Genomic DNA, 14710 nt, shown 5'->3' on the forward strand with positions numbered 1-14710 from the left:
GGACATGGTATTCCAGTATGATGCCATGCATGAAATGAGATGCGGGACAAGTTATAATGACAAGGTTGATCTGGGACTGTGTGTGGAGGTACTGTTTACCTCACACAACTCAGAGCAACAGAGAGCTGGTTTACCATGATGAGTGCATTTAAACCATGCCATCCAAAGGGTCGTGGCAAAACAGCACTCTGTCTTCTCACCTAAATGGTGGCCTTTTCAATACTCACCTCTATAAATGTAGAAAACTGAGTTGAATGTATGTGAGTGTTTGCTATTTTGGAACTGGCTTAACTTTCCAAGGATGAACTAAGCAATGTGTTGCTTTTCTGGTGTCCCAGGACCCCTGTTCCCCAGCTGTTGTCTGTGAGAGCTGTCAAGAAGTCTGTCCCAGTTCCTGTCCCCTGGTGGATGCACCCTGGAGGTCTGTAAGTTGGTTTCCAGCTTGGCATGAGTTAGTGGTTGGCTGTGAAAAGTTGACATTTACAATTGCAGAGGTCTAGGCCCTGATCACGTGCTATCCTCTGTGTGTCTCCCAGTGCTGTCTGGTTCTGTGACTCTCCCACCTGATTCTTATACCTCCTTCTGATGGTAGTGGCAGCTCAGGCCTCCCGTGAAGCAATGCAACTTTTCCTCAGCTTCCCCTCACTGTGCTGGGCATGGTGAGTATCCCACTTGTGCCAATCACTCAGGGGTGCCGAGGTCTGGGGTACCAGCAAACCAAAAAGCTGTGCAGATAAATAGACCTGTGCCATCCCAGATGCAGCATCCTGCCACAGCCCCCCTCTTTTGTCAGTGCCTGTACAGAAGCAGAGCAAGAGTCTTATTACCCCCAGTGTGGAGGCTTATAATACTTTGTGTAACAGCAGCCTGAGGTCTGATTTCCAGAATGCTGTGCTCGATAGAGCATAGAACCCATACATAAGATAATGCCAAACTGCAACCCTTCTTCAAGATTTGCATTTCCAGGGCTTGGGCTCAACTTCAGTTACCTATAGAGCTTAATCTATACACATGAATCTCAGTATAGACAGGACTGAACTTCAGGAAAATCCTCGTTCACATACTCTTCACTTTAAGGGGCAGCATCACAGAAACGTTCCTGAACCATGAGCTTTGTTCCAAAAGGCTTTCCTGGCAAGTCCCTTCATCCCTTTACCAAGCCTCAAAAAATGTAGGAGATAAAGACTTATCTCTGTGGCTGGCATTTGCTGTGATAGGGTGACTAGATAGAGCTGTTTCACAGAAATCATGAATCAGAAAATAAAGTGTCTAAGAGACAGAAGAGAAAGTATGTTTTCTGTAAATGTCATCTGATTAGACTACCTCATATTTTACGTGAACAACTTTTTATTACTTTTGCTTTCTATTTTGCTCTATCAGATGTAATTGCTGAAAATGACAGAAAGACACATAAATGAAAGCAGCTTCACTGCTGTAGTTACAAAGCCAATCCCCCTGTACAATACTTCTAGAGTGCAACAGGTTTTTTGCTGTGAGAAGGTATCAGATTTTATAACTCACTCCCTGGCCTGATGGCTGTGTTTCACCAATGAGTATATGAAATCAGTATTTACAGCTGAGTTTTGTGTGCCGCAGCACCATAGTTCGCTTCCTATCAAAGGACTGAGCAGGAGGTAATCACCCTATGGGGTCCCTGTTGGAACAGAACAAAGTGACAGTATTTTCTCTCGGTGACAAAAAGATGGGTTTGCAAGAGATTAGAGACTGCTTTTAATTCACCCAAGAGTGGATTTCCTCTGGTTTCTGATACAGTTTCCTCCCTTGCGATCACTCATGAACTTTCTGCTTTTGGGTGACAGCAACAATGCCCCAGTAGAAGGTATTTCTCAGGGTGGTCGTGGCCATGAAGGAGACTTGGCTTTCCGACTGGTTGAATTGCTTAGAAGAAGTCTCTTGGACTCCAGCAGGACAGGTATGGTTCATACAAGGTCTGTGACACCATGAATGGCAGTGGGGCTCTTACCTACCTGGAAAGCACATGAGAATGAGGCATCCCATTTCCAGGACACATTTAGTTTCAGGAAGTTACATTGCTAGGCAAGCCCTGTCCTTGTTGCTGCTGACCACCTGGCTGCATTTCACTTCAGGGAGAAAGTGGGGGCAGTAATGGTTATACAGTACACACAGGAGAGTCAATAATAGTGCCAAAAGGCAACAAACAAAGGAGTATTGAGACAGGGTTTGTTTTTGTAAGATTATACTCAATTCAGTCATTCTATGACTACATATATTCTTCTGTTTATTTATGTAATAGGCTGCCCTTGTAAGACTCCAGCAGATAAAAAAAATGGAGAGCCTTTCCAGATGTGTGAAAAAGGCAGTTACTTGGAGAGGATTTTATACACTATGTTGCTACAAGAGATTTTAACTCACCAATCATAATCAAGAATATTTGGATTTTCCTTACAAAACCACAAAAACCTTAATGGGAAAAATCATTAAACATATAAAGTTATAGCAATATAAATATTTGACTAAAACTGTTATTGAGATGGCTCTTGGGAACCTGTGTTTCTGTAAACCTTAAGGGCTATAATGAATATACACATACCCTTCTTCCTCTCCTCTTTCTCTCCTGCCATGAAAGGCCAAAATTGCTTCACGTTAAACTGGAAGTCTGAGTAGCTTTGTGAAGTTTTCATTCTTTGCCTTATCCTAAGAACACAATTTTCCTCCCAGTGTATGGAGTAGCAAAAGCTATGTTAATGTCCAATGAACAAATGTAAATGTTTAAAAACGAGCTGAGAAAGCTATATAATAGCAGAGGCAGGGTGGCCACCTTGTAGCGCCTGTGTTTTATGATCTGTGCTTTTAACGGCACAAGTGTGAGTATATTATAGTTCACATCTGAAAAGAAAAGAAAATCTTTTACATGTCTTACCTAAAATGTGTAATCATAGCAAATCTCTGCAAATTAACCCCTGTGAGGCTGTTCATATGAGGGGCTTTTATAACAAAGAAAAGCTGTATGACGTATGACCCTCAACATAATTATCCATTCATTTGGGGGCATTTTTTCCCTACTGTTAGCTTCATAGCTTCTCTCTCTTTTTTTTTTCTTTTTTTTTCTTTTTTTTTTTTTTCTGGAGAGAGATTAGAACAAAACCTTTATACTATTCAGGCTTTGAAACTTCAGTCTTTTCACTGCATGGTCAAGGAAACTCACAAGAGAAACGCTTAACTTGGATTTATTTTTAGTCACATTTTAGAGATTTACCTAGGTTTAAAATAAGAACGAGAGCCTAAGATTCAGTGAGCATACTCTGTATTGCAGCCTGAATTGTGAATGGATAAGGTAAGAAGAACTAACAGTGGGCTGTTTTCTTGATCCAGGATGACACTCCAACTCCTCCAGGAGCCAAAGGACTGGGATATTCCTCTGGCTTGTCTTTGAGGAGTTACTCTGTCATAGATCTCCCCCTATCTCACTCTCCTTCAGCTTTGAAACAGATTCCAGAACTAAATTTCACAGCTATCTCTGGAAGGACAGAAAAAGCCCTTTTGATCTCTCACCAGAACAAGGTGAACCCCTTCACAGGGCTGCTGGGCATTGCCCTCTACCTTGAAGCTGACCAGTGCCTGTAAGCTCTGACCCTAACCTCACACAGCTGCTTTATGTAGGATGCACTGCTTGCCTTAAGAAAGAGCTTTTCTGATGCAGCCCAATTGATTTCCTTCTCAGCCCCCTTTGAAGTGATGTCACTGTTTCTGAATTTACGTGGTTAAACCAGAGTAGCCTTAAACACAGTGTTTTCATGTGCCAGGAAATTGTGGATTTAGTGAAAGCTCACAACAAATCAAAGCAAAGTATGAAGTTCTATATTTTATATCTTTATTAACAAGTTTAATAAAATTTTAAATTTAATTACTAGTATAATCAAACAAAGGCTCCATAGACCCTCAGTATATTGCACAATTTTAGGGCCCACAGATATTGCAGAGGGGGGTATGCTTTTTCCATAAGCCTTCAAGGGATTTAATTACAATCACATTTCAAAAGTCGTTTCAACTGGAAATTTAACTGGAAGTCATCAAACGAGTTTGCCTTAAGATATAGTACCTGGCTATAGTGTGCTTGTGTGGGAATAATGAAGGATATATTCTTCACACACCCACCATACAATTTATATTCCCTTCCTTACAGTACATCTTAAGCAAAACACACAGTAAATTGCTGTTACTGGCTAAGCACTGACTGTCATTAAAGCATCCAGGGCTCCCCCCCCCCCCCCCCGACCCCCCCCAAGCTGTGCTGTTCAATAGAAGCAACAGCCTTAAAATATATAACCCTTGTGGTTCTCTCTTTGCAGGTCATGCTGTTTGCAGACGCTGCCATTGTTGAATACTTCTGCATTCTTCTGGAGATAATTTTACACCAGTAGTCTGCCAGTTTGGCATCCACTAGTGTGTATGTGAAAGAAATATGCCTTTATTTCACAGCATTTGGGATCTGACATATGGAGAAATATGTTTTTTCCCATTGCAGCATATGATTGTCCATACCTGCACCAAAACTTCTTTGGGAGAAATAGGTAAACAAAACAAAACAAAAAAAAAGTTAAAAGATACTAAGGATAATACAATTTAAAAGCAAATGTGTCAAAATGTAGAGTAATATTAGTAATCACACTCTTTAGTGGAGTGGAAAAAATCCATCTGAGGTACGCTATAGACAGATAAGGACATTTCTTCGCATTGCAGTGAATACAAATGTAGATCAGAGGTTTGGGACATCCTTGTCATGCAACAGGAGCAAAGTCTGGTTTGCCACCCAGTAGCAAGAACAACACAGTATTCGACCAAGCAAACATCCATCCCTCTCTGCAGTTCCAGTCCCTGTTGGACCATATATGTCCAACCCAACAGACAGATTTCCTGTGAGATCTTGGCTATCTCAAATTGGTGGTCATGACAGATATGGCTGGAGCAAACAGAGCCTTGGCCAGCAGCCTGAGGAGTGAGAGACTGTCATAAGCATAAACGAGGTAGATACAGGGCTGCTATTTGTGTAAGTGGGGATGGGGATTATCCCACTTACTAACCCTCCCACATGTCTGTAGCTGGCTTGTTGTGTTGGACAGTAGGTAAAAACACTAGCAATGGGAGCTGACCTGGTAGCAAGGTTTAATTTCTGTAAAATGAAGAATTATTCTCTACATGGATGTCTCCAGCTGACTTAGTGGACAGCTGTTGGAAAAAAATCTGGAAAGTACGATAATGGATCAAGATGAGAAATCATTTGACAAAGAATAAGGGAGTCATTTCGGGACATCTGTGTGTTTCCTCATCACAGGCTGAAACAGGAGAGATGTTTTGTCAATGTGGAACATCCCTGAAATAAAGAGATCTGAAGAAAATTACAGAACTAAAAACCTTTTCTCAGGAAAGAAGGGACAAAACAGCTAGTCCAAGAATGCTCTTTGCAATTCCAAATTTAAAAGAGATATCGATGGGGGGAAAGGTAATTTTCTTTAAACTTCATTTATTTTTTATTTTATTTTATTATTTTTTTTAAATACGGTTTGCTCTTAAATGTTTTAATTCTAAAATGTTCCTGTGGGGTTTTCCCTTGGGGAAAACTGCATCAGTCAGTGCTAATTGTGCTGGGATTAAGTCCAAGCTGTAGTCTAGTCAGTTAAAGAAATCACAGTAAAGAAAAGAAGACACCTACTGCAACCAAGCTATGATGGCTGGAGAGCAGAGGAGGTGAGCCTGGAGAGACCACAGAGGTTAAGACCCTGACTGCCCCGGAACTGTGGAGGGCATAGGGTGAGGTTTGCTCCTGACTACCATCTCCTGTTCAAGCCAAGGAAGACAGAGGTAGAGCACTTGCACTGCAAAGCAGCTGTAATAACCTGCTTTTGATTTTATGAAATCCATTTCAACTGGCCATGGAAAACTTTCTCTAATGAGATGTCTATACCTACCACGTGCTCTGTTGGTGTCCGTTCTAGACCTTGGAGAATCAAAGGAGGAGGTGGGGGGGGGCTGCAAGATGAAATTTTCCTGGTGAACTTCAGCCTGCCACCTCAGACCATCAGCAAGGGCTCCCTGGATAACAGGCAGTCTGCTTCACTGCCTTGAACCCAAGCAGTTAAATTCTGTCTTAACTGGCTTTGCTTTGCAAAGTAGGTGGTCTGAGCAGGAACGGCTGCTCCTGGGGAGGAGTACAGGTGGCTGACGGCTGAGCGTGGCCTGCGGCCCCACAAATGGCAGCAGGGTGCAGCCTTGCTGGGAGCTCGGAAACCCTTTCTTCCCTCCGAGCACACGTTTCCACTGCTCCCTGTCCCCGGCATGCTGAGCAGCCATAAATCCTGCCTGGGCCCCCTCGCTCTACTTGGTTGTTAATTTTCACACATGATTTTTTTTTCTTCTGGATTTTGCAGTGCTGAAATTTCACCAGGGCTGCAGTAATTTCAAATTTTGGCCCATTTTGTCAGGACAACTGTCCAAGTCGATTTATTACAAACATGTGTTATGAATTCAGTTAAAACAAACAGTCTCTTATTTTCTTAAGTCAAAATAATCACACTCCGGACTTACTTAAAGCAAACATCATTTAAAAGCAGTATTTTTTTAATAGCAAATCTGTTCTAGTAGTGGGTCTGAGATCAAAAGGTAGGCAAAGCCCTAATGCAGACTAAATGAAACGATAAAACCTACCAGAAAAGGTGAAATCATAATGCTTGCAAGGCTCTCTCAGTCTCTATCTTCATCCTCCCACATCTTATTTTTTATATGCAAGACAAAACTAAATATATATATAGGTTATATATGATATATATAATATATATCCTGTATATATGCAATATATATATAGTATATATATATTATATATATATATATTATATATATATATATATAGGATAGCAAAATAATGCAATGTTCAGAAGACACATTGCAAACCACAGGCAGCTTGGAGCTTTTCTGCACCAAGAACCAGTGGTGTTCCCCAGCTGAACAGGGAGAACTTTTTTAGTGTCACTGCTTAGGGAGTGTATAGCATGTAATGCCATTAAGTCTTGTTCGGAAGTACAAATTGTCTGTGAAGAGTTGACATGCTCTGCAGTGTTAGCTAGGTGATGGGCAGCTTCATAGGCTGGGGGGCAATGCCCAGTCTGGATGACTGACCGGGTGAGAGCCCATTTCAAGAAACACAAAGTCATTCCAGTCATTCAATAAGAAAGGTGAAGATGAAAATTAAACTATTATCCTTTATTATTGTGTTATTTTGCATTTCTTGTTACAGCTTTCTGTCTCTGTCGTCAAGGTGTCTCCCCACCTTGCTGTTTCAGGATGTCAGTTCCTTTTGTTGTCTCCAGCACAGCACAAATGTGGCTGTAAGACACAGCAGAGAGCTGAAGACTCCACCCTCCACTTATGTTTTGTCTGGAGTAGCTGATGGTGGGGAGCACTCACTGCTGGTGGAGGTGAGAGGAAGAGGGACGGACAGCACAGACACATGGTGGTGGTAAACACAAAATCACAGAATTGTAAGGTTTGGAAGGGACCTCAAGAGATCATCCGGTCCAATGCCCCTGCCAAAGCACGTTCCCTAGAGCAGGTTGCCCAGGTAGGCGTCCAGACGGGCCTTGAATATCTCCAGAGAAGGAGACCCCACAACCTCCCTGGGCAGCCTGTCCCCGTGCTCCGTCACCCTCACTGTGAAGAAGTTCTTTCGCATGTTGGAGCGGAACTTCCTGTGCTCCATTTTGTGGAGTCCCCATAAACCACTGAAAAGAGGTTGGCCAAATCCCTCCATCTCCCACACTTAAGATATTTGTAAACATTGATAAGATCCCCTCTCAGTCTTCTTAAGGCTGAACAGAACCAGGTCTCTCAGCCTTTCCTCATAGGGGAGATGCTCCAGGACCCATATCATCTTTATGGCCCTCCACTGGACTCTTTCCAGAAGATCCCTGTCTTTTTTGTACCGGGGAGCCCAAGACTGGATACATTACTCCAAATAATCCAGTAGGTCATCAACCAAGTAGCCATCAGTCTGGGTCTCGCAGTTTTTTTCCATGCCACAATCATCTCCTTCTGTATATAGTTCTCTGAAGAGGTTCTTCCTATGCTCAGGGCCTCTGCCAACTTCTATCAGGACTACACTTTGACAAAAAACATAACGTCTCAACACCAGGCCACGACAGAGGAGTAATTAAACACTTCTGCACTTCCACAGCTCTTTGGTGCACAAGGGCAGGTTCCCAATAGGTGCCAATCCGTGCTGTTCCATCAAAGCCTATAGTAAGATGTCATTCCACCCCAGCTGTGAATCTAATCCCAGTTTTGCATTTCCGTATACTGCTGTGTGAAGCATTAGCTGAAAATGATGTTACCTAGTATTTTGAAAAGCATCTTCTACACAGAGTGGAAGGCTGCTCCCAGTAACTCTCTGCTTGACAGTTATTTAATACATTTCATCTCTGGTTTCAGTTCTACACTTAGATTTGAAAAAAAAAAAAAAAAGGATTCCTGACATTTTGTCAGCTTTTTCATCCATGTCTGTATTCCCACTTCATCTCACATTTCCTCGCTTCATTACAGCAATCCCTGCTATGACATGATAGAGCCATATACAAAAAGCCCTTTCATGGCTACTTTACATTGATATCTATTTTTGAGACAGAAACTGAACTGAAGCTGCATGACTCTCCAATTCACTTTCCCTCTTTGTCAGCAACTGGATTGACAGGACTGGGATACAGACAGATGCAATGTCACCTCTAGTTTAAGTGCTCCACTAGGAGGTAAATTCAGAGTAAAGGGAGTAAAAAAAAAAAAAGAATCCAGCCAAAATGTAAACCATATTTATTGTACATGCCAGGTAAGGACAGCTATCATCTCCTTCTGTGAAAAGAAGCTTGCTTCTTGAGAGACAGCTTCTCTACTGGAGAACGATTGGGTTGTGCGCTCCTTAGAGCTGTAAAAGTTCCCCTTGTGGTTGTTGTCTGAATGCCAAATTATCTCTGGACTTTTTCTTAGCAGGTATCTTTCTTCCAGTGCAATCTATTTAAAAGTGATTGCTCTAATGCTTATTTGCATAAAGTGCTTAGAAGTTGGGGACTTTCTTTTTCTACACCTGATTCGATAAAGGTGGAACAGGTCTGAAGCTCAGGAGGCTTTTCTGTTTGTTTTATGTCTTCTTCTGACTTGTAGCATAAGAAGGAGAGATCTAATGAAATGCAAATATACTAACTTCACATTGGAAGCAATAAAATAAGTACAGTGACTAGGTGTCTTAATATAGTGTTAAAAAAAAAAGTTAAGAATAGGGAATTTTTCAAAACACGATTAAATTAGGCAATTTATTCTGAAGAAGACATAAAGACACAGATGGTAAAAGTCAATGCCAGAATTTTTTTGGAAAAGACTGAAACTCTGTTCCTCAAGATGTTTCTTCCTCTGTTCCTCTAGTCTCTCTTCAGGATTAGTAGGAAAACTAGGATTTAGTTGATACCACAACTGTTTTACAGCAGATTGATGGTATTTTCTCTGATCAATCAGTGTTGACCTTTGTCAGAAAACATCTTGAACTAGCCAGGCTTCAGAGCAACTGAGAAAATCCTACATTATCAATAACTCCACTCCCTCCAAACGTTTTCCAGTAGTGGTTTATATTAGCCTAAATTCTCCTGCCAGAGAAATCAGAAATCAGTGAATCCATTCCACTTCTGATTAGCTTTTCTCAGTCTCAAGCCTGGAAATGCCCCCTTGGCCCTCTTGTTGATCCTCTGCCCCAGCCACTGAGCTCAAAGAATGCTGCTCACTTTTGTGGCTGACTCACTGCTTTTCCTATTATATATATGTAAACCATTTCAAGCACAATTGCTGCCAACAGGATGAAAACAGGTGCTGAGAAATAGGAAGTGATCCCTAAGCATTTGTAAGTTGGGTATTTAATTACTGGAATCATTTTAATTTTTTGACTAATTGAAGTAATGTTGGCTCAGACTGTTGAACAGAAGTAAATTCTGTCCTACTGAAGTCCATGTAAATATAGCCATGCCAGAGAGGAGGGCAGTTCTCTGGACCCTCTCCCTTCTCCCCCATGAGCTTTTTGCATTGCCACAAAGCACCCTTGTGAGTCTCCTGGTGCACTCAGGCCACTGCATCTAGCAAAGCAGGTAACACTCTTCCCTGCTTCAAGAAGGGACTGTGATATCCAGTACATAAAAAACGACAAAAGCACCCAGAGCCACTAGATAACCTAGTCACACTAATTAAATTGATAGACTTTCCCATGAGCTGAGGGTGAAGGAGCAAATCCTTGCACAATTGTACCTCAGACATGCCTCCACCAGCGTCAGTTGCTCTGTACAGTAATGTCAAACTCATCCCAGAGCCAGCGCCAGATTCCACGTCCAGCTACTCCCAGGAGGCCAGGGTCTGAATTTCAGACAACGTATTTTTTTTGACAGCCCAGACTGGCACACCCACTGACCTCATGGGGAGGTCTGCACATACTTCAAGCGTAGAACAGGGATTTAAGTAGCAAATTGCTGTTTATCTGCTTAATGCCTTTTCGCCATCAGTCTGGCTGAGAAAGAGGTGTTCCCCTTCTAGATTTGCGTGCTTCTTTCTCTCCCACCTTCCTCCATACCCTGTTCTTTTCTCTCCCTCTCCCCACCCATCTCTTCTTCTTTCTGTATTTCCTTCCCTGTAATAGCTCCTGCTTTCCACCACAAAGCAAAAAAATACTTCATGTCTCCATCCTTGGGCTAAGAGCCTTTGATTGAACATATTCACTCAAAAACAAACAAACAAAAACACCCAACACTGAAATGGATTTCTACTAGGTATGTTTTCCACAGACACAGAACCCACCCTCTCCTAACCCTTTGGTTTAACCAGACTTGTATTATGCCATTTTAGTTTAAATCCTATAATTTTAGATGAATGTCAGGTGTTAAATTTGATGCCTAAATAAGATAAATCTTTCAGGTTGTCTGTACACCTAGGAAAGTAATCCTGCCACAGTTACATTAATATAACATTTTGCAAAGCTCTCTTGCAGTTAAGGCTATGGGAAGTATGTAGACATTTAGCTTCTGTGAATTGATGACACAATATCAGTGTTTTCAGACAATTCTTTACAGTGAAAATGTTGGTGAAATTATCTGTTTTTAAATAGATGAATGTTGTTTTTCTTGTTCAAAGGCATTAAGCAACAGTAATTCTTTCCTTTGCCCTTTACTTTAATAGGGAAAGGGGAAGGTGGGAAGCTTAGATTAAATGGGGGATGTTAAAGCTGGAGGAGTGTTGGAGAAGAAATGGAAGAAGACTAGTAAGTACTTTTTTTTTTGGTCACAAATTTCCCAAAGACTTCCAGGCATTTTAACAAAACAGACAAAAAAGATAACTGGAATATCAAGGCAAAGTGCAGTAATATTTTACCAGAGGAGTTTACCCCTTCCTCTGCTGTCCCTCTCATGTTAAAATACAACCTGAGGAAATATTCAGTCACACATGGTGCAAAAGTCCATTGCAAAACCCAGGGTGGTTCAAGAGGGAAATTTTAAGAAAATGAGAGTAAAGAGAGGGTGGTAGTCAGCACACTCGTGTTCCCTTCAGTTCATGTGTCTGTAAAACTGGCTACTAAGGTTAGACATGTTAATTCTGACTCTGACACAGAGATATCACCATGGATCAGGTGAATTAAGGGTCATTCTTACAAAGCCACAGGTGTATGATTCCTCCAGCTATGGGAAACGAGGAGCTCGTTGAGCAGGTTGAGCAGACACCTTTGCCTGTAATCCCCCTGGAGCTGTTCAGGGACAAGAAGACCAAAGCTCTGCCAAGAAGTGGCCCTTCTCCACTTGCCAAGAGCCACATATCAAGAGCTCAGTCAAGTGCCTTGATGTGTGGCTTGGGGCTCAGATAAACCTGCCCACAGTTTGATCCACTGCCTTTTCTAATGCTGGAGCCCAGCAGAATGTGAGGAAGGCCGGTAGTGTCTCTTGTCTGTCACCAGAGACCTGTAAACACTTCTCTCCTCCCGGTGGGCCAGTATCAGCCATCCCAGGACTGGTACCCCCTTCACAGAGGTTAATAGAAATCTCACTCCTTGTGAGTATGGACAGTCTGCAACTAAATCTGGGTTTCTCCCTGGTTCTTTCCAATAGCAGTGGGGTGTCATGGTCAAGGCTCCCAGAAAGGGCTTCTACACATCGTCTCAGAATCCCCGCTTTGGGGACCTTGGAAGGTCAGGCATATTCACCTCTCTGCCGTGTTAGCAGCATCCCTTTCTAAAGCATCTGCTTAAAAAAACACACACAATCATCCATGCAATGTAAATTATAAACATAGCAAGAGGGGTAACAGTAACAGTGAGGTCTGGAATAGAGCCTCTACATTTGGCAAGTTTCAGTAGATTTGGTAAATGCTTAAGACAATATAAGTAGAAATGAAGGTGAGGTTTATCATTCTCCTGGCTGCTGGTCTGCCAAGTAGAGGCACTCCTTTGCACTCCTGCGAGTTCAGAGAGCTTCTGCAAGGGTCCTGAGTGGGGAATCTGGGCCTAATTTACCCAAGAAAACAAGAACTAGCTTTAAAACAAACAAGCAAACAAAGCCAACAAAAATCAATCAAACAAACAAACAAAACCCCCAAATGACCAAACAAAACCAAACAAAGGACAACAAAAAGACACACTGGTTCTTAGGCTGCATGTGTTTATTTTCATAGCAGCAGGTGAATAATGACAGAAGAGGAACTTTAATCACAACCAGAGCAAGTATACAACTGTGTCTTTAATTAAGGACTAATTAATTCTAAAGTAGTGCAAGTTACATTTTCTCAGGTTGCTCATTACATGGAGTTTGTATGTAATTGCTCACACAAACACTCAATGCATCTTGGGACACATTAAGCATTTCATTTTAGTGTATTTAAAAAGTAGCTTCTTGCTGTTAAATTGCTCACAGCCCTTCCAGAGTCCTTCAGTATTTATATAGCTTTTGCCAATGTTTATATTAACAGCAGAGGTGTTAACAGACCAATAAGACAATTTTTCCTCAGGTCTACACAGGAACTTTCTGTACTTTCCCAAAGGAATCTAGAAGATAATCTGCAATATTTAACAAAAATGGTTTCATTGTCAAATATATCACTATTGTGCCAATCTTGTGGTTTCTTAGGTTATGACTGTTATGGTGTCTGTGTTTCTCTCTCATACATACTGACACACTACCTTAGACACTGTTATAACTGCTTTTTAGGACTGTAATTAAGAGAGACTGACACAGCTTAATAAAGTTCTTAAAACAAAAAGCCTTAACTGCTTTTTGTCCTCTTCCTGACCTCCACCTTGCCTGGATGAAGGCTGTAGGTACCCTGGCGCCAGTGTATGATGTCTTTTTTCCACAAGCAAACACAAAATCCATCAGAGACATCCTGCCTGCACGACAGCTAGCAGACCAGGCATTTTCCTTACGTAGGACACTGGGCAAAGCCACTGCCTTGTCCTCCCTACCATTGCTATTCACTTGCAAAAAGCACAAAATTTGAGAAGCTGTTGGATGACAGGCTGAAGGAACAATCAGTGCACCTTGTCTCCAAAAGACACAAATGCAATACTGCTGAGGCATCTCTACAAAGTAATTTTCATTGTAAGGAGTCTCCTCATTAAGACCAAACAGCCTGACCTACCATCTTGCTCAGGGTGTAACTGGGCAGGATCCCTTTGGGTTCTCGCCAGGAGAGAGCACCACAAGAGCACAGACAGACATGTAATGGGTACCAAAGCAAATCTGCGTCTGAAGTTACGCCTAGGCTGGCGTGCACTGAGAGAAGCAATTACGCATATTGGCTAAAATCAAACAAGCAATAAACATTCAACTATTAGATTTAGAAAACATAAGGGCACACAGAAAATCATGATTTTCTGAATGTTTGTCAGGAACATGCGGCAATGATGGTGTAATTATACCGATCCTAGAGCCAAGGGAATGTTTTCTGCACATCTGTCAATGTGCAAAAATAGGTGCACAGATTCAGAATATTATATATATAATATATATATATAACACATATATATATGTGTGTTAAAAGTCACTGCTCAGCAGCAATTTTTTTTTCTTAAGAGAGGAGAAATTTGCACTACTGAACGTTTTTTAAAGATTCATTGTCTTAACGAAAAACCTAAACGATATATTAACATATTAGATTTCCTAATTAACAAATCATTCTTATTATTATGACTAGATTTCTTTTTTTTTTTTGAAATGATTTATTAGTATAAGTTACCCTCCAAAATTTTATATGTTCATATATGTCCATTAATTATTAGTTTCCTGAGATAACATCCCAGATTTCAGGGGGGGAAAAAAAAAAAAAAAAAAAAGGAATGAAAAATCTGGACAGGATCTTGTAGCTGCTTCCTCTGTCTTTACAAAGGCTACTTGTTTCAGTACATCTGTCCTACTTGTAAAGATATAACATTCAATATATTAGATCAATGTGCTAAAAGACACTTTTGTTTAAGTGAATTTATTGAAATATGATGTTCTTTACCTGGCTATTGTAGCCAACCATTTGCAAGCTTAATCTGGTTCTCAGTATACCATATAGAATATGTTCATTCATATCTTCATCCCAGTTTTCAAATGTCTGATATTCAAAGAAATATACCTGGTCAAAAGTAAACCCAGAAAATGGAACATGTTTGATATCAGAATATTTTTTC

The 14710-nt window shown here is 41.2% G+C and overlaps 1 long non-coding RNA gene across 3 annotated transcripts; it reads left to right on the forward strand.

Annotated features, from left to right (window-relative positions):
* Nucleotides 1–341: 341 nt before the first annotated feature.
* Nucleotides 342–5378, forward strand: LOC308189088. Of its 3 annotated transcripts, XR_013946004.1 has the most exons (4): nucleotides 342–421; nucleotides 537–659; nucleotides 1821–1933; nucleotides 4332–5378. It is a non-coding gene; the product is annotated as an uncharacterized lncRNA (long non-coding RNA). The 3 variants fall into 3 exon arrangements; XR_013946005.1 differs by lacking the exon at nucleotides 1821–1933; XR_013946006.1 differs by lacking the exon at nucleotides 4332–5378 and having other exon boundaries at nucleotides 1821–2588.
* The last annotated feature ends 9332 nt before the right edge of the window (nucleotides 5379–14710 follow it).

The sequence above is a fragment of the Anser brachyrhynchus genome (genome assembly GCF_964034855.1).
Source record: "Anser brachyrhynchus genome assembly, chromosome: 2".
NCBI classification, from domain to species: domain Eukaryota; kingdom Metazoa; phylum Chordata; class Aves; order Anseriformes; family Anatidae; genus Anser; species Anser brachyrhynchus.